This window comes from Neoarius graeffei, chromosome 7 (assembly GCF_027579695.1).
Source record: "Neoarius graeffei isolate fNeoGra1 chromosome 7, fNeoGra1.pri, whole genome shotgun sequence".
Lineage (NCBI taxonomy): Eukaryota > Metazoa > Chordata > Actinopteri > Siluriformes > Ariidae > Neoarius > Neoarius graeffei.
In genome coordinates, this window is record NC_083575.1 from 45,728,438 (window position 1) to 45,748,702 (window position 20,265).

Genomic DNA, 20,265 nt, shown 5'->3' on the forward strand with positions numbered 1-20,265 from the left:
ATGCTTAGGATAATGCTGCATTAAAACTGAGACAAACAAAAAAGGTCAATACACACAGTCATGTCGTTTACATCGCCCTGACCACACACAAAGCATTGTACACGAAATATGAAAGTGAAATGTTGCACCGAAATCTCGTAGCTTGCCTGTGTGCACTGTGTGTTATTGAACAATTCAATTCAAACATTATTTGTTTTGCTTAGTATTCCTTTCTGGCCTGTTGGATGTAGAATGGTAGGAGGACTGATCACATCAGGTTGGCGAGCTAATTTGCTTGCATGATTAACCAACCAAATAACAGACTAGTTACCGTTATGTTACAGTACCAACAGGTTGCTACTTCAACATTAGCAATGCCATCCACTATTTTTGGAATATAACCAGCCTATTGTCGGTTTTACTATGGAAAGGAAACATTATGATCAGGGGTGCAGATACGTTTTTTGAACTGGGGGGGACAAAAAACTGGGGGGGACAAAGCTGCCAGCAAACCAACCCCAACCCCGATATGCCTGTCAAACTTGTTGTGGGTAACCATAGCAACCAAGCTCGAGCTCGCAACCTGTGCAGTCTGCGCAGCTCAACCAACCGAATATCAGTCTTTGTTTTGTTTTATGTGAGTTGTTGCAACTATGTATACACTGCTGTGCACCTCAATAAACCGAATGGTAATTAGTCTTTTGATTTTTCCGTGAGGTTTGCTTTATGCAAAGAAAGACAGCATAGACGTTTTTTCCTCCCTATAAGTGGGGGGGACCGAATGAGGTGAATTTAAATCTGGGTGGGACGAATCCCACCCGTCCCACCCTCTATCTGCGCCCGTGATTATGATGCCAATGACAATACTTACCTCAACATGCTTGCGCAGATTAGACGTCGAATTTTTGTATGCCGCAATGGTTGTCTTCTTGGACACACATAATCTGCATTGCATAATGAAACTGTCACCCCTTTTCTCTACGAAGCTGAAGTGATCACGTATGTAGGGCCAGGGGTGCACTTCATTACTGGAAGAAATTGCGTTTTCTGCAGGGTCGTCCACCACAGGTTCCTCGGTCTCCTCCATGTCCGCAGGGCCGCTTTATCAACACCCGTGGCCCAGGGGCTAGGCCCCTCATAGGCTACCTGTCAACCCTACCCTTACCGTTGGCCAGGAAAACACTCTTATTTTATTTGCAATACGTGTCAAGCATTTACAGTGTAAGCGCGTAATTAGCCTAGAAGCCTACGATAGGTTACGTTTGGCTCAGCGTAGCTGCACAAGGCCCACGCTCACATCGCTCAACACATCTGACCACAGAGGGAGAGAAGAACGCGCGCATTATCATTACAGAGCCGGTTCTGATTATTACCACGGACAGGACAGTGATACTGCGTAACTTTCACGCAGGGGCATGGCCAGAGATAACCACACAAGCGTGCGTGCGCTAATGTAGACCTATGTGTTGTAAACATAAAACACACACACCTACAGACAAGTCCTTTTAAAAAATAAAATACATAAAAATAGCTCGGCGGCATGAAAACAAACATTCACTGCAAGACAAGGTGCCCGAAGAATCGCCATCAGTTTTTAATATCTATATGGACTTTGTTGTCAGGATGGCACAGCATGAGATATCAAAACTGTACCCAGATACAGGCTTCAAGTTCAGATATTGCATTCCAAATGAGGTATCCACAAGAGAAATGCGTACGAAAGCACAAGCATCAGGAGAGGGTTGCATAACAGAGATTCTATACGCAGATGATCAGGCCATACTCACTGGATCCATCGAGGAGCTTCAGAATATTCTTCAGTTGTATGATAAGACCTACACCCGCTTTGGTTTACAAATATCATATGTCAAAACAGAAACAATGGCTTTTGACGTCAATGAGGATATCAAATGTAAACCAAGTATCATTTCCCTTGGCGGCACTAATATTAAAAACGTCCGCACCTTTAAATATCTTGGTTATAATGTCAGCAACTGTGATGAATCCTCACACTTCCTGCATGCTAGGATAAGTGCTGCATTCATGAAATGGAATGAACTGAAACACGTTCTAACCGACCACCGAATACTACTAAAAACCCGTATAAAGTTCCTAGTGGCATGCGTTCGATCTCGTCTCCTGTACAGCACACAGGCATGGCAACTATCATCCAGTGAAATTCACAAAATTGAGGTAGTGTGGCACAGCTTCCTAAGGAAAATGATTAAAGGTGGATATAAACGAAAGAATGCCCCTGACCAAAAGAACACTACAAATGAAGATATAGACTGGAGCTACAAGATGTCCAATTGCTGACCTCCGGAAACTGACAGGAACCCAGGATATAAAACTATCCTGCTACGTACAACAACTAAAATATATTGCTCACATTTGCTGGATGGGCAATAACCAAGTGCAAAAGCAGCTCCTGTTTGACAAAAATGGTTACAAATGGACGAAATGGGAAAATCTGCTGGGCATAGACACCCAACAGATAAGACGTATGATGATGGACAAATCAAACTTTGAGCAACTGCTGCAACTGTTACAGCAGAAGCACCCCTAGAGAGTTTAACTTTTGACAGGGGAACATGATGATGATGATGAAGGTACTTGGCTCGGCGGCCACATGAAACGTAAACACCATGGACAGCGGCCAAACTCATAACTCTACAGACCGAAATACACGAAACCAAGTCCTACTAGGGTCTATTTTACCGATCTATGTTCAAGCATCATGCAAGTCTTCCTTCTCCTTGAATAAGACCGTGCATTCAACTGCCTTTTTGACATGACTGCATAGAAATACCACTTGCAACAATATTTCACGCACTCCATCAAGAAAAAAGTTAAACATGATGAACACGGGCATACTGTTTTGAGCATACGATTTTTTTTAAAAAGAAACTAGCTACATCAAAGTCCTTCAATAAACCCATCCTTTAGCGCAAATGAGCTTAACCTAGTTCAAAGCATGACGCTAGCAGTAGCTGCATAAGGCACAATCATGTGGGCCTTTCGTCAACAACAAGCCACGGCGGGCAAACATTAATAATCAAGTGTCCTTACCTTAAAACGTTGTCTTGACCACAGAACTTCTCAAGTATTTCACTTAAATCCACACGGGTTAACAACACACCCAACACAGCTAGCGAGAAATGTGGATCTGCGCTAGCTTTGTATTGCTATTCCCCTCAGTATGCTTACTCTGTCTGCTGCCCGAACTGTGAACATTATAGGCTACAATCTTTTCATCAATTTCTTCAGTAGATGCCGTTTTAGACATTTTATTATCCCCATCGAAATATGCTATTACATAGTTTTTATATATATATATATATATATATATATATATATATATATATATATATATATATATATATAAAACACGTATTCAAAAGCTGATATTCTGAACAGATTGGTGATCCTTACCTTAAAAAAGTCTGTGACTTTAGGCAACGATTCTATCATTACCTGCATCTCTCTCTTTTTTCCTTTTATGCGCCCTGCTAACATGTGAACGCTTCATCTTTCAAAGCCTCTAAATTTGTGTCTCAGTAGTCTGCAGTCTTTGGCACGCTTTCGTGCGTGACGTTACATTTTGTTACATTTTATTCTGGTACAGTTGTGGGTGTTCGTTTCGCGAACCACATCCACCATGTCTCTTACAGAAGGCTACTGTGCGCTCATTTATTTCTAACCTTATTTCTATCCGTACATTAATGTAGGCCCACGATTCCGACAGTTTATTATTTTATTAATATTACAAGGCCCCTGATTGGCTGTGGCCCAGGGGCTTGAGCCCCCCGAAGCCCCCCCCCCCCCTTAAAGCGCCGGTGCATGTCCGCCATCGTCTGTGTGAGACTCGCGCGCGCGACAACTGTCCTTCTGGTGATTCATTTCCAGAACGCATTTCCCCTTCTCCGTTTTAGCCTTTTTTAATTTTTTATTTATTTATTTATTTTACTCAGTAACGGTTGTGATGTAAAATGTACCGAAGTACACTACTTAAAAGAAAACATACTTAAGTAAAAGTAAACTCTTTAAAAATTACTTGAAAAAGTATAAGTACACAAAAAAGCTACTCAAGTACAGTAACACGAGTAATGTAATTCGTTACTTTCCACCTCTGTGTAGTGGTTAGCGCTGTCGCCTCACAGCAAGAAGGTCCGGGTTCGAGCCCCGTGGCCGGCAAGGGCCTTTCTGTGCAGAGTTTGCATGTTCTCCCCGTGTCTGCGTGGGTTTCCTCCGGGTGCTCCGGTTTCCCCCACAGTCCAAAGACATGCAGGTTAGGTTAACTGGTGACTCTAAATTGAGCGTAGGTGTGAATGTGAGTGTGAATGGTTGTCTGTGTCTATGTGTCAGCCCTGTGATGACCTGGCGACTTGTCCAGGGTGTACCCCGCCTTTCGCCTGTAGTCAGCTGGGATAGGCTCCAGCTTGCCTGCGACCCTGTAGAACAGGATAAAGCGGCTAGAGATAATGAGATGAGATGTTGATAAATGTGAGCTTCAACAAAATGATAAGAGCACCTCTCTGAGTGTCACGTTTACATAAAAAAAAAGGTGTGCGTGCACGAGCATGGTCGCACGCAAAAGTGTCCCGGTTTCAGACTAGGGAAATCTGGTCACCCTAGTCATACCAAAGGACCATCATAAAAATGGTACCTACTACCATCTGGCAAGGCACGCTGCAATATGCAAGATGTGAGTGGGGAGTTAAACTCTCATGGTTACCAGAGGACTAGCCCCCCACTGTAACCCTAGCTATGTTATAGGCGAGAGGCCGAGGGCTGTGGAAACGGAGATCGGCACCGCCCGATGCGCCACATGGCGTGGGGAAGGAAGGAATATACAAACTGAAAGCTGGGCTTGGCATTACCATTGTGTCTATTTTACCATGCAGAGTATCCAATCAGCATTTTCACTACACTATAAAGAATTTCTAAATGTTTAAAATATATATATATTGTGTCCAACCCAATATAATTTTTTTTGTTAATTAATGGGTGGCATGGTGGTGTAGTGGTTAGTACTGTCGCCTCACAGCAAGAAGGTTCTGGGTTCGAGCCCAGCAGCTGACAAGGGCCTTTCTGTGTGGAGTCTGCATGTTCTCCCCGTGTCTGTGTGGGTTTCCTCCGGGTGCTCTGGTTTCCCCACAGTCCAAAGACATGCAGGTTAGATTAATTGGTGGCTCTAAATCAGTGGCGGCTGGTAGTCTTTCAAACAGGGGAGGCTGGTCGGTTATTTCCAGATTTTAAAAGAAAAAACACGTCAATTTTGCCCATACTCTTGCCTCTGATCTGGCTGATTGTTGGCAGGGTCACAAACTGTGAAATAACAGGTTCTTTTGGCCCATTAGCCTACTGTCCAATATACATGATGGTGGTGTGTGTGTGGGGGGGGGGGGTATATTTTAACATTTTATATTTTAAAATTGTGGCATGTTGTTTAAAAATTTATCATTATTGAAAGCAGCTCTTTGTCAGGAACCTCAGCAGTAACAGCAGAGTGTTCTGGAATAGGCACAAGCACTGACCTTGGGGAGCCAAACATAGAGCTGGGTGCCACACATTTCATTCAATGACACTTTCCCTATATTTTACTTATTTTGACTGAGAAATGTTTTATTGACAATTTTGATAACCCTTCACTTTTAATCCAGGTCTGGAGTGTGAAATGTTCTCGGCTGTGTTTTTGTTTAAAAATGTTTTCCAAATTGTAGCTGTGTTTAGTTCATATCCAGAAAAATATATATTCCAATATAATATACTCAGCATAAACATTTTAAATAAATTCTATATTTTTGGTCCATCCATGACATATTACTAAAGTAACCTATTTACTGTTGTTGATGTGGGTCACTTGCTGTTAGCCAATTCACTTTCTCGTACCAGGAGAGCTGAAAGGAACGAGTATTATTCCCTACCTTTTTCACCAAGTCAATTTGAGGCGTTGGTCTACCCTGCTCTTTAATTTTAATTTTTTCCTCGAAAGGAAGACTGGCAAATGGCTTCGCCAAAATTAAATCAGCAATGCTTGGCATCCGTGCGCAGCTTTCTTACTAGCTGACTAGCCCCCTCAAGTTCAAGTTCAGTCACTCAAATAAATGAAATTTCTGGAACTAAGATAGCCAACTTGACAACACTTTATTTACAATGAAAATATATACAAACTAAAAAAGCTGGTAGAAACCGTATGTAATGAATGAAATCGAAATGTAAGCTGATCTCTTACAATACACCACAGCACTTGCGAATCCGCATGGGACTGAACTGAAATTCACCGCTGCCTGTCTATAGTTGAAACGAGTTGTCAATCAAAGAAAATATCCGGCCGCTTTCACCAATCACCAGTCTCCTCGCGGAAACTGCCATGTCCCTCCCACTGTGAGGCTGGGAGTCCGTGGGCGGGCATTTTCGCAGTATTTGTCCAATAACCGTCTTGCATTTTGAGATTGACAAGCGCATAGCTCCCAAATGCCATTGAAGTCCACTGAGGCTGGGAGTCTGTGGGACTCCGTGGGCGGGCGTTTTCACAGTATTTGTCCAATAATCGTCTTGCATTTTGATATTGAAAGCGCATAGCTCCCAAATGCCATTGAAGTGCACTGAGGCTGGGCTGCATCGCGCTGTCACGAGGGGGAAAAACTCACGCACACATTAGGCGAACTCGAGAAAGTTATAACGGAATGATTTCGCACTGTAGTTGGGTTGAGCACATATATTTCTATGATTCTAGATCTGAAATAGCAATGTTATAAGGTCGGCTATAACATAAGCCTAGCGCAATTCATCCTACACGATGTTCGCCATTTTTAGAGGAGGTTGAGCCTCCCTCATTGTCTTAGAGCAATCGCCCGTGCTCTAAATTGACCGTAGGTGTGAATGTGAATGGTTGTTTGTCTCTATGTGTCAGCCCTGCGATGATCTGGCGACTTGTCCAGGGTGTACCCTGCCTCTCGCCCATAGTCAGCTGGGATAGGCTCCAGCTTGCCTGCAACCCTGCACAGGATAAGCGGCTACAGATAATGGATTGATGGGTGTTTTTTATTATATATAGTTTTATACTGTATTGTGGGAAAAGATGCGCAGTACTGACAAATGATATGGTACTAATGCTTCTTACTCTATAACTAATCATTCACTTTACTGAAAACTAGGCACCAAACCCAACTTCATCTGATTAATATTTTTCATTTCTCATTAATTTTTCATCTAAGAGGCCCAAACAAGTTCGAGCATAACAATACCCCTGGGCACAAAACAAGATTCATGAAGACATAGTTTGCCAAGATTGGTATGGAAGAGCTAGAGTGTCCTGCCCAGAACCCTGACCTCAACTCCACTGAACACCTTTGGTATAAACTGGAACGCTGACTGCACCAACATCAATGACTGGCTTCATTAATGCTCTTGTGGATGAATGAGCACAAATTCCCACAGCCACACTCTGAGTGGCTGTGTTTCAGTATCCATGTTTTGGAGGACCACCTGGAGAGTCTGCATGAGCTCATCTGCGTAATCCAGGTCAGTGATGTTAATCTGTCAATAGATAACATCACAAGCACTTTGGGCCACAGTTCTACCCATCACATAGTCTATTGCTGTTATATATGGTTGGAGCCAGGACACAACCCTGTCTGACACCACTATTGATGTTGAAGGTGGCAGACGTCTGGCCGTTGACCCTCACGCAGGAGACAGTGTCTGAGTAGAGAAGTGACAGCAGGTCCAGAAGTTTTGCAGGAACCCCCAGGGTCTTTAAGATTCTCCACAGAGCCGGCCTATCCACAGAGTCGAATGCCTGCTTCAGATCCACATAGGCTGTGTAGAAGGGCCTTCTGAATTCCCACCTCAGCTCTGCCAGCAGCCTGAATGTAAGCACTCGGCCCACAGTGGACCATCTTGGGGTGAAGCCACTCTGCTCAGGGCGCTGCTTTTGAAGGAGAAGGGGTCGGAGTCTTGTGAGAAGGATGTGAGCCATCACCTTCCCTGGGACGCTGAGGAGCGTGATTCCCCTGTAGTTGTTATAGTTGTCCTTGGCACCTTTCTTCCAGAAGGGAAGGATGATTCCATGCAGTCAATCTGTTGGGATTGTTTCGGTTTGCCAGATGCAGTGGATCAGGGAGTGTAGCCACTTGGCCACAGCTGGGCCACCCTTCAGCAGCAGCTCTGGGGAGATGCCCTCGGTGCCAGCAGCATGGCTGGCCATGAGCTTTCTCACAGCCTTCCCTAATTCTTCCAAGGTGGGGGGATCCACAGGAATGGAGTCATCTTCTGGGGCCAAGGCTGCCAGGGCTTCCAGCTCTGGGGTTGGTGGTGGTGGGTGGTTAAGGAGGTTCATGAAGTGCTCCTGCCATCGCTCCAGCTGTTATTCTGGGTTATCCAGGTCAGAGCCATCCTGGGCCTTAACGTTAGCTGTAGGTGTAGTGGATTTCCCAGAAATTACCCTAAGAGTTCTATAGAAGATTGCCTGGTTTCCTGTATGGGCTGCTGCTTCGGCTTCATTAGAAAGGGTGTCCAATCAGTTTTGTTTGTCTTGTCGGAGCAGTTTGTTGCGCTTGGCATTTAGGCATCTGTACTCGTTAAGGTGGCCTCTTAATCAGGCCTGTCTTCTTGCTTCCACAGCTCTGAGGGTCTCCTTGGATAGGAAAGCCTTTTTCTTTGATCTTCTATAGCTGAGCACTTTTGCAGCAACTTCCATGATGTTTTGCTTGAAGTTGTTCCAAGTTTTTTCAGGATCATTCTCATCGCTTAGACCTGAGAGTTCTGCGCAGTGATTGTGTAGGTCAAGTTGGAAGTGAGCGGTGACTTCCTGGGACTGTAGTCTTGCTACGTCAAATTTGCATTGGTGGGTTGCTGCCATGTTCCTTTGCAGGTAGAGGCTAACAGTCATGGCGGACAGTCTGTGGTCTGTGTTGCCAAACTGTGCACTACAGTACACACGACAGTCATAGGATGTGTGCCAGCGAAGGCTGGTCAGAATGTGGTCCACTTCTTTGATTGTGTGACCATCATTACTAATCCAAGTCATGGTATGAATGGTCTTGTAGGGGAAGAAGGAGCGCTCTGTACTGAGGAGATAACTGGAACAGAATTCCAAGAGTCGTCTACTGTTGTCATTGCAGGTGCCTGTACCATGGGGCCCGAGTGATCCTCCATGCCCACTTCTGTCAGAGCCAGTTGTAGTGTTGAAATCCCCAAGAACCCATATGATGTCATGCCTGGAGGTACCAACAGTCAAGGTTGACAGCTTGGAGTAAAAGTAGTCTTTGTCTTCGTCTGTAGCAACATCAATTGGGGCGTAGCCTACTATAAGTGTGATGTAGCCATGCTGGTGTCATAAGCAGGTAAGGAGTAGCCTGTTGCTCACTGGTTTCCAGAAGATGAGAGCACAGTGAGCTGAAGGGTCCAGGGTGATTGTCACGCCTTGGCAATGTAAGCCGTCCTCTCTTCCTGACCATAGGAAGGTGATGTCATTGGCTGTGTAGGTGCCTGATCCTGGCCAGCACACCTCAGTGAAACCTGCAATAATAATGTTCAGTCTAGACAGTTCATTGGCTACCAGTTGTGCTGAGCCATCTTTCCTCATAGACAGTATATTCCATGTTGCAATCCACATCACATTTCCTCTAGACTTCTTTCATAAGTCCATTCAGTCCTGGGTCAGTGATCCATTGAGGTCAGTCCTGTTTGAATTCCTTTTTTGTCGAGGTTTCCTTGCAGTGTTTTTTTTTACGTGGCAGGTCGTTGGCCCTATGCACAACCCCACAGATACTTGTATACTGCCCCCAGGGGGGTTGGGGCAGTGCAGGTGCTATTAGCCAGCAGCAGCTCCCCTGGGATCCATCCCACCATAGCTGAACTTGGCAGGAGCAGGGGGAACCTAGCAGGACTGGCACCTAGCAGAACCTAGGGGACCTAGCAGAAGCTGGACAGCTTCTATTCTACTACTGACTCCGGGTGGATGTGGCAAGGCCTGCAACATATCACAGACTACAGGACTACCACCAGCACCATCAGCTCCACAGACAGCCTGCCGGATGACCTCAACACTTTCTACACCCGCTTTGAGACCTCCAGCTACAGCACAGAGACGAGGCACACACACACCTGGACCACCCAACCCCCCTCCCCCCACCAACAGTCTCATCAGGCCAGGTACACAAAGCTCTGAGGAAGATCAACCCCAGGAATGCAGCAGGACTAAGGTATTAGGCAGAGACCCGTCCACCCGTAAATTTGACGGGCAATTGCCGATTTCAACGGGCAAGTATACACACAGACGGATACTGAAACGGACGATAATGCCGAAAATTTTCGCACATGAATACTCCCACATGTCATCCGATAAATCCAGTTATGTTCCGCCCACACACGGACTGGCCATCGGGAGTAGCGGGAGTTTTCCCGGTGGGCTGGTGGTTCAGCGTGGGCCGGCGGAGAAAAAAAAAAAAAAAACAGTTGCGCGCTGGCCTTTAATATGATAAGCAATGTTAACAGTTTCTTTAACAAACTGTTAACATTGCTTATTACAGTTGCGCGCTGGCCTTTAATATGATAAGCAATGTTAACAGTTTGTTAAAGAAACTGTTAACATTGCTTATCATATTAAAGGCCAGCGCGCAACTGTTTTTTTTTTTTTTTTTTTCTCCGCTGGCCCACGCTGAACCACCGGCCCACTGGGAAAACTCCCGCTACTCCCGATGGCCAGTCCGTGTGTGGTTCCGCCATCATTTACAAATCGTAAGAAACACAGTTTAATACGAAAAATACTGAAAACTTGAAATGAAAAATCAGAATATTTCATCGTTTCCGCCATTTTGGCCCGCACTGAATCTTGTAACATGCGGACTGAATAAATCGCGAATTCTGATTGGTCGAAAATTGCCAAACACCCTGCGTTGTAGTTTCCTCTTTCTTGGTGGGAGAACCGCATTTTTTTTTGCTGACTCACTCTTCTGGATCAAGATGAATCCCAACAAACGCCCCAAATTGAATGTGACAAAAACTGATTCGTTTTTCCACAAAAAGACAGAAAAGGTATGTGTGATACATTGATTAACAAGGGGGGTTCATTGGGGTATGGTAAAATAGAATACTGTTGGTTTTTTTTTTTATTAAATACTGTAACTAGATCAAAAGATTATATACAATTCATTGTTGTTTATTTTCTTTTCACTTTTGTTACCAAATCAAACACCATACATACATCTGATACATTCAGGAGTGAAACTGAAAAAAATACAAAGTAAAAATATGCAATATTTCTGATCAAAAATTACACGCCATTTCACCCTGAAAATGTCCTAGAATGCAGGAAATGAAGTCTAAATTTCAAAAATTTTCTGGGGGGGCATGCCCCCAGACCCCCCTAGAGGGACTTCGCGCCTGCGGCGCTTGTCTTCGCACCTGCGGCGCTTATCAGGATTATATAAAATATTATTTTTGACTGGTAAATTTCTTTTTCTGCCTAATACCCTAAGCAGGACCAGACATCATCCCTGGGCAGGCCCTCAGAGTATGTGCCAATGAGCTGGCTGATGTTTTCACTGCTATCTTCAACCTTTCCCTCAGCCAGAGCACTGTTCCCTCCTGCTTTAAGACCACAACCATCGTCCCTCTTCCCAAGAAGAGCCCACCCACCTGCCTGAATGATTACAGGCCAATAGCACTCACTCCAATCATTTCAAAGTGCTTTGAGAGATTAGTACTGGCCCACATTTAGAGCAGTATACCGGACCCCCTGGACCCCTGCAGTATGCCTACAGGCCCAACAGGTCCACCTCAGATGCCATCGCTGTTGCCCTCCATTATACCCTCTCCCACCTGGAAAACAAAGACTCCCATATCAGAATACTCTTTGTTGGCTACAGCTCTGCCTTCAACATGGTCATCCCCCACAAATTTACCCATAAACTGCCCACACTTGGTTTGCACCCCACCCTCTGTGACTGGCTCCTCGACTTCCTGACTGGCAGGCCCCAGACTGGCAGGATTGGTAATAGGACTTCAACCAGCATTATCACAAACATTGGCACCCCACAGGGATGCGTCCTCAGCCCCAGGCTGGCAGGATTGGTAATAGGACTTCAACCAGCATTATCACAAACATTGGCACCCCACAGGGATGCGTCCTCAGCCCCATCCTCTACACCCTGTTCACCCATGACTGTGTCGCCTCCCACAAGGACAACATCATCCTGAAGTTCATGGACAACACCACAGTGATAGGATGCATCACTGGCAGAGACGAAATGGCCTACAGGAGGGAGGTGGCTAGTCTGGTGTCATGGTGTGAGGACAACAATCTCACCCTCAACATGGACAAGACGAAGGAGATGATCGTGGACATGAGGAAGGAGAGGAGACCTCATCAGCCATTGTTCATCCAGGAGCTTGAAGTGGAGAGGGTGAGCAGCTTCAAATACCTGGGTGTTCACATCAGTGAGGACCTCACGTCATAGGCGTAGAATTGGGTATGGACTGTATGGACATGTCCCTACCAATACCAAATTACGGCTGATATGTCCCAACCAATATTTCTGATTGAAGAAAAAAAATCATGCTTCGTGCGCAGTACACAAATGGTTACTGTAGGTTTCCACTGGGTGAAACACCATGCAAAATTCGCTCATGAATATTTGCTCTGGGGGCATGATCGTGAAAACAGCAAGCAAGTTTGGCTACCATGTCAATTAGCAAATGCAGTTGCAGTGCAGCAAGCTAGCAAACTGTCCTTGAGGAATGTAACATTAGATTAGCTTGTAAAATTCATCAGTTAACAACAGTTCGTATTCAGTGTGTAAAAACGACAACATACGAATTTGACTGTTTTCTAAGTTTCTTGACTGTTTTCTAAGTTTCTTGATTTCTGCCTTCTTGATCAGAAATTTTGGGTTACTCCTGCCTCTCTTTTGAAAACGTCACATACCAAATACATACATACACTGAACTGATTGGTTTTCTAGGGGGTTCATTTGAAAACGGTAGGCTAAAAACTTTTCTCATGCGAATGTTGTAGAGTGAATGGTGTGAACAGCGAAGAGACCTTCGAGCAAGATGTCAGGAAAGAAAAGAAAACTGGACATTTGCAGCTATTTTTATAGCTGTATAAAAATATATAGCAGAACATAGCAGTAGTTTAGATATAGGCTTGAATGAATAATGTAGTATAAAAGTATACGTATAATGGAAAGGATAATACACTATTACTAAAGTAAAGTTCATATGTCTTTATTATCCAGTCTCCTTGTCTGTCATTCATTTCATTTAACATTACAGAAGTCATTAAGCGTGTTCTGAATTGAAGAAATACATTTTACACAATTTTCCTCGACCAGAACACTATCTGCGCTTCAGCAGAACCCTGTCACTACCTCCTCTCCCTCCCCTCTGTGCTCAAGAAGACAACAAAAGGGCAATAATACAACAACAACCAATCAGAATTCAGATACATTCTGTTGCCAAGTAAAATTGTAACCTTTCAACGCGTCAAAAAGTTCTCGAGCCCTCGTCCTGTTTTACCGTTAGATCAATCACATATCAGCTTAAACTAGCATTGTAAACTAGTTAAAGATCACACAGAAGATAGCCTACTCCCCCTGCCAGCCTCATGGAAGGCAGTGTTTAAGGCTCTGTATGTGTTTTACTTCCATTTATGAGGGAAAGGAACATACCCCCCCCCCCGACAGTTAATGCGTTATTTGCTTGTAAAACACATATGCAAATTGGTAGAATGAGTTAATCATCACATGCAAGGTTTGCAATTAATCAAATGAATTGCATATTATTATTATCATTATTATTATTATTATTACTACAGTTCTGAACTTCAAATTTTAAAAGTCTGGACTTTGGAGAGATGATGGATACTCTTTTGGTGGAACACAACGGAGCAAAATATTGTGACCCTCTAATGTTGACCTGAAGTTGGCGCCACTGGGGGTTGGCATTGGGTTTATGTCCCCACCAATGTTAATACCAAACCTACGCCCTTGCCTCACATGGACACCTAACACCACACAGCTGGTTAGGAAGGCTCAACAGCGACTGTACTTTCTGAGGAGGCTGAGGAAGTTTGGTATGTCACTCAAGATCCTCAGCAACTTCTACAGCTGCGTGATTGAGAGCATCCTGACCAACTGCATCACTATGTGGTACGGCAGCACTACGGCTATGGACCACAAATGCCTGCAGAAGGTGGTGAAGACTGTTGAGAGGATCACCGGAACTCCACTGCCCTCTCTGCAGAGCATCTACCACCGCAGAGTCTACAGGAGAGCTGCCTCCATCCTTAAAGACCCCACCCACCCCCAGCACGGACTGTTCACACTTCTACCCTTAGACCGGAGGTACAGAAGCGTGAAATGCAGGACTGTTAGATTAAAGAACTCTTTCTTTCCCACCGCCATCAGACTCCTGAACAGCTGACAGGAGTCTATAACCATGGACTACCTTCCTGTAAACTGTCCTTGACTGTTTACATCTGTTTGCACATTACTGCCCTTTTCGCTGCTAAGTTCAATCATTGCCTTATTTTTGTATTATACTGCCTATTTTGCACTACATTACCTTTATTTTGTACTATACTGGGTTTTTTTTTTTGCTTTTATTTTGCACTATATTGCCTTTACTTTGTATTATTTCTTCCACCTATTTACTGTTGTAAATGCCATTCATGGTGGACGGCAAACTAAGAATTTCATTGTGCAAGAGGACATGTTCCTTACTGTGCATATGGCAATAAACACTTTGAAACTTATGGTTCGCCACCATGCTCCCGATACAGTGGTGGCTGGTAGTCTTTCAAACAGGGGAGGCTGGTCGGTTACGATATTTCCAGATTTTAAAAGAAAAAAGAAAAAACACATCAATTTTGCCCATACTCTTGCCTCTTATCTGGCTGATTGTTGGCAGGGTCACAAACTGTGAAATAACAGGTTCTTTTGGCCCATTAGCCTACTGTCCAATATACATGATGGTGGTGTGTGTGTGGGGGGTATATTTTAACATTTTATATTTTAAAATTGTGGCATGTGGCATGTTGTTTAAAAACTGATCATTATTGAAAGCAGCTCTTTGTCAGGAACCTCAGCAGTAACAGCAGAGTGTTCTGGAATAGGCACAAGCACTGACCTTGGGGAGCCAAACAGAGCTGGGTGCCACACACTTCATTCAATGACACTTTCCCTATATTTTACTTATTTTGACTGAGAAATGTTTTATTGACAATTTTGATAACCCTTCACTTTTAATCCAGGTCTGTAGTGTGAAATGTTCTCGGCTGTGTTTTTGTTTAAAAATGTTTTCCAAATTGTAGCTGTGTTTAATTCATATCCAGAAAAATATATATTCCAATATAATATACTCAGCATAAACATTTTAAATAGATTCTATATTTTTGGTCCATCCATGACATATTACTAAAGTAGCCTATTTACTGTTGTTGATGTGGGTCACTTGCTGTTAGCCAATTCACTTTCTCGTACCAGGAGAACTGAAAGGAACGAGTATTATTCCCTACCTTTTTCACCAAGTCAATTTGAGGCGTTGGTCTACCCTGCTCTTTAATTTAAATTTTTTCCTCGAAAGGAAGACTGGCAAATGGCTTCGCCAAAATTAAATCAGCAATGCTTGGCATCCGTGCGCAGCTTTCTTGCTAGCTGACTAGCCCCCTCAAGTTCAAGTTCAGTCACTCAAATAAACGAAATTTCTGGAACTAAGATAGCAAACTTGACAACACTTTATTTACAATGAAAATATATACAAACTAAAAAAGCTGGTAGAAACCGTATGTAATGAATGAAATTGAAATGTAAGCTGATCTCTTACAATACACCACAGCACTTGCGAATCCGCATGGGACTGAACTGAAATTCTCCGCTGCCTGTCTATATTTGAAACGACCTGTCAATCAAAGAAAATATCCGGCCGCTTTCACCAATCACCAGTCTCCTCGCGGAAAGCTTTGCCATGTCCCTCCCACTGTGAGGCTGGGAGTCCGTGGGTGGGCGTTTTCGCAGTATTTGTCCAATAACCGTCTTGCATTTTGAGATTGAAAAGCGCATAGCTCCCAAATGCCATTGAAGTCCACTGAGGCTGGGAGTCCGTGGGCGGGCGTTTTCACAGTATTTGTCCAATATTCGTCTTGCATTTTGATATTGAAAAGCGCATAGCTCCCGAATGCCATTGAAGTCCACTGAGGCTGCGCTGCATCGCGCTGTCACGAGGGGGAAAAACTCACGCACACATTAGGCGAACTGGGGAAAGTTATAACGGAATGATTTCGCACTGTAGTTGGGTTGAGCACATATATTTCTATGATTCTGGATCTGAAATAGCAATGTTATAAGGTCGGCTATAACATAAGCCTAGCGCAATTCATCCTACATGATGTTCGTCATTTTTAGAGGAGGCTGAGCCTCCCTCATTGTCTTAGAGCAATCGGCCGTGTCCCGATGGTATCGCAACCCAGGGTCATTGCTGAAGCCGTTGCCCAGGGAATACCGCTAGGAGGTAAGCACTCTGACTCAATCCCCAAGCAGCTAGACTAAACTCAATCTAAGATCATCTGGGCTGGCCCAGAAGAAGAAAAAAAAAGTTCAGTGGAGCAAAAACATATGAACGGGCAGCATGGTGGTGTAGTGGTTAGCACTGTCACCTCACAGCAATTAGGTCCTGTGTTCGAGTCCAGCGGCCGACGAGGCCGACGAGGGCCTTTCTGTGTGGAGTCTCCCAGTGTCTGCATGGGTTTCCTCCAGGTGCTCCGGTTTCCCCCACAGTCCAAAGACATGCAGATTAGGTTAACTGGTGGCTCTAAATTGACCGTAGGTGTGAATGTGAGTGTGAATGGTTGTTTGTCTCTGTGTGTCAGCCCTGCAATGATCTTCATATGTATGAAAAACATATCAAGTCAAGTTTATTTGTATAGCGCTTTTAACAATAAACATTGTCACAAAGCAGCTTTACAGAATTTGAACGACTTAAAACATGAGCTAATTTTATCCCTAATCTATCCCCAATGAGCACTCCTGTGGCAATGGTGACAAGGAAAAACTCCCTCAGACAACATGAAGAAACCTCGAGAGGAACCAGACCCAAAAGGGAACCCATCCTCATTTGGGCAACGACAGACAACATGACTATAACATTAACAGTTTTAACATGAAGTCAGTTTTGTTGATGTTGTAACTCTTCATTGATGGAAACTTGAGTGCAAAACTGTTCATAACAACTGTAGTCCTCAGCCATAAAAGCATTACTGTAAGTGTCCAGAGTGTCTTCCAAGTGTGACTTTCAACTGTCCGTATGGGGCCGTCCTCCACAGGAGTGATGCGATGAGACTCCAACAAGACACAGGGCGATGGATCAGGCAGGTGCGAGGAGCAGAAGAGGTCAGCGTCTCGATCCCAGGATTGACATGTAACTCAGAGGGACAGTTTCTTTTTTTTGGGGGGGGGGGAGAGCACAGGTTGTTAGGTATGCCCAATTAGGGATGTCCCGATCAGGTTTTTTTGCCCTCCGATCCGATACCGATCATTTGATTTTGAGTATCTGCCGATACCGAGTCCCGATCCGATACTTCTTATAATCCATAAAAAATAATAAAGACGAGGAAAGAAACGGATCCAGGATGTTCCTCATTTTTTTATTTAACACCTTATTTTAACATCCAACAACTCCGTTAGCAAACAGAGCACTTACGTGAGGTAGTTTGAACAATAAATAACATAAATTAAAAACATAACCTTAAAATACCTGGCAGGAATGTAAACAAATTAAAAAAAAAAAACTGCCACAGTGCCAGTAATTTGCTTTTAAGAACGCATCTCACAGTGGTATACAGTAATTTCAATTAAGGAAATGAACGTTTTTCTTGATGAAAACAAGCATTTCTACCCTTTCAGGTTTGAGCCTGTTTTTGTCATCCAACACGTTTGCAACAGCACTAAAAACTCGCTGTATTGTGTCGGGTGTTTGTTTTTCAGGTGCCGTATCAGGTTTGTTGTATTAAATGTGGCCCTTTCCTGTCCACCCCTTGAAATTCCAGCTTTACATATTTCACAGTTTGCTATGGCAATGTTGTCATCAACTTTGACATACTGCCACACCGCAGACATGCTTTGCTTTCCGCTTCGAACTGCTTCCGTGTTCAACTTTGCCGGCAACAGGCAGCCAATAACCAATAGCGTCTCCGCTACAAAGTGATGTCATGCCGCACGCGTTGATGTTGCTGTGTTGAGACAAGAGGTCTGGTCTCACTCTGTGCCAACGCATAGCTATTGATGTGTTAAAAATGAGAATATATTATATAGATATATATCCGATCCCTGATCGGTAGGTAATGCCCGATTCCGATCGAGTCTGAAACCACGTGATCGGGCCCGATTTCCGATCACGTGATCGGATCGGGACATCCCTATGCCCAATGTCACCTGAATAAGTAGGAACAGTATACAGTGCCTTGCAAAAGTATTCATACCCCTTGAACTTTTTCATATTTTTCCACCTTACAACCACGAACTTAAAAGTTTTTTATTGAGATTTTATGTGATAGACCAACACAGAGTAGCACATAATTGTGAAGTGAAACGAAAATGATAAATGGTCTTCAAAATTTTAAACAAATAAAAATCTGAAAAATGTGGTGTGCCCCCCTGTGTCAATACTTTGTAGAGCCACCTTTTGATGCAATTGCAGCTGCAAGTCTTTTGTGGTATGTCTCTACCAGCTTTGCACATCTAGACACTGAAATTTTTGCCGATTCTTCTTTGCAAAATAGCTCAAGCTCAGCCAGATTGGATGGAGAGGGTCTGTGAACAGCAAATTTCAAGTCTTGCCACAGATGCTCAAAGGGATTTAGGTCTGGACTTTGACTGGGCCATTCTAACACATGAATATTCTTTGATCTAAACCATTCCATTGTAGCTCTGGCTGTATGTTTAGGGTCATTGTCTTGCTGGAAGGTGAATCTCCTTCCCAGTCTCAAGTCTTTTGCAGCCTCCACCAGGTTTTCTTCCAGGATTGCCCTGTATTTAGCTCCATCCATCTTCCCATCAACTCTGACCAGCTTCCCTGTCCCTGCTGAAGAAAAGCATCCCCATAGCATGATGCTGCCACCATCATGTTTCACAGTGGGGATGGTGTGTGCAGGGTGATGAGCAGTGTTAGTTTTCCACCACACATAGCGCTTTGCATTTAGGCCAAAAAGTTCAACTTTGGTCTCATCTGGCCAAAGCACCTTCTTCCACATGTTTGCTGTGTCCCCTACATTTCTTATGCCTGTCTTTCAACAATGGTTTTCTTCCTGCCACTCTTCCAAAAAGGCCAGATTTGTGGAGTGTACGACTTATAGTTGTCCTGTGTACAGATTCTCCCACCTGAGCTGTGGATTTCTGCAGCTCCTCCAGAGTGATCATGGGCCTCTTGACTGTTTCTCTGACCAGTGCTCTCCTTGCTTGCTCTGTCAGTTTAGGTGGACGGTCATGTCTTGGTAGGTCTGCAGTTGTGCCATACTTTTTCCATTTATTTTTAAATGATGGATTGAACAGTGCTTCTTGAGATGTTCAGAACTTGGGATATTTTTATAACCTAACCCTGCTTTAAACTTCTCCAGAACTTTATCCCTGACCTGTCTGGTGAGTTCTTTGGTCTTCATGATGCTGTTTGTTCTTCACTGTTCTCTAACAAACCGCTGAGGCCTTCACAGAACAAGTGTATTTATGCTGAGAGTAAATTACACACAGTAGGACTCTATTAACTAATTAGATGACTTCTGAAGGCAATTGATTGCACTGGATTGTATTTAGAGGTATCAGAGTACAGGGGGCTGAATACTAATGCACACCACATTTTTCAGATTTTTATTTGTTTAAAATTTTGAAGACCATTTATCATTTTCGTTTCACTTCACAATTATGTGCTACTCTGTGTTGGTCTATCACATAAAATCTCAATAAAAAACTTTTAAGTTCGTGGTTGTAAGGTGGAAAAATGTGAAAAGTTCAAGGGGTATGAATACTTTTGCAAGGCACTGTACATATTGCACTGAGTATAAGCAGGGACTCCGGCAACTATCTATGACAGCATAACTAAAAGGGGAGAGCCAGAAGGTAACACAGGCATGAGGCATATGAACAACTCTTAAATGCGTTATCTGAAACAGACGTATATAATAATAATATGTTCAATTTATATAGTGCTTTTCTCAATAATAGACAAAAAAAAAAGTCCACCGAATAGAGGGCAGGATATCATTCCAGTGGTGTAGCAGCCAGTCCCACC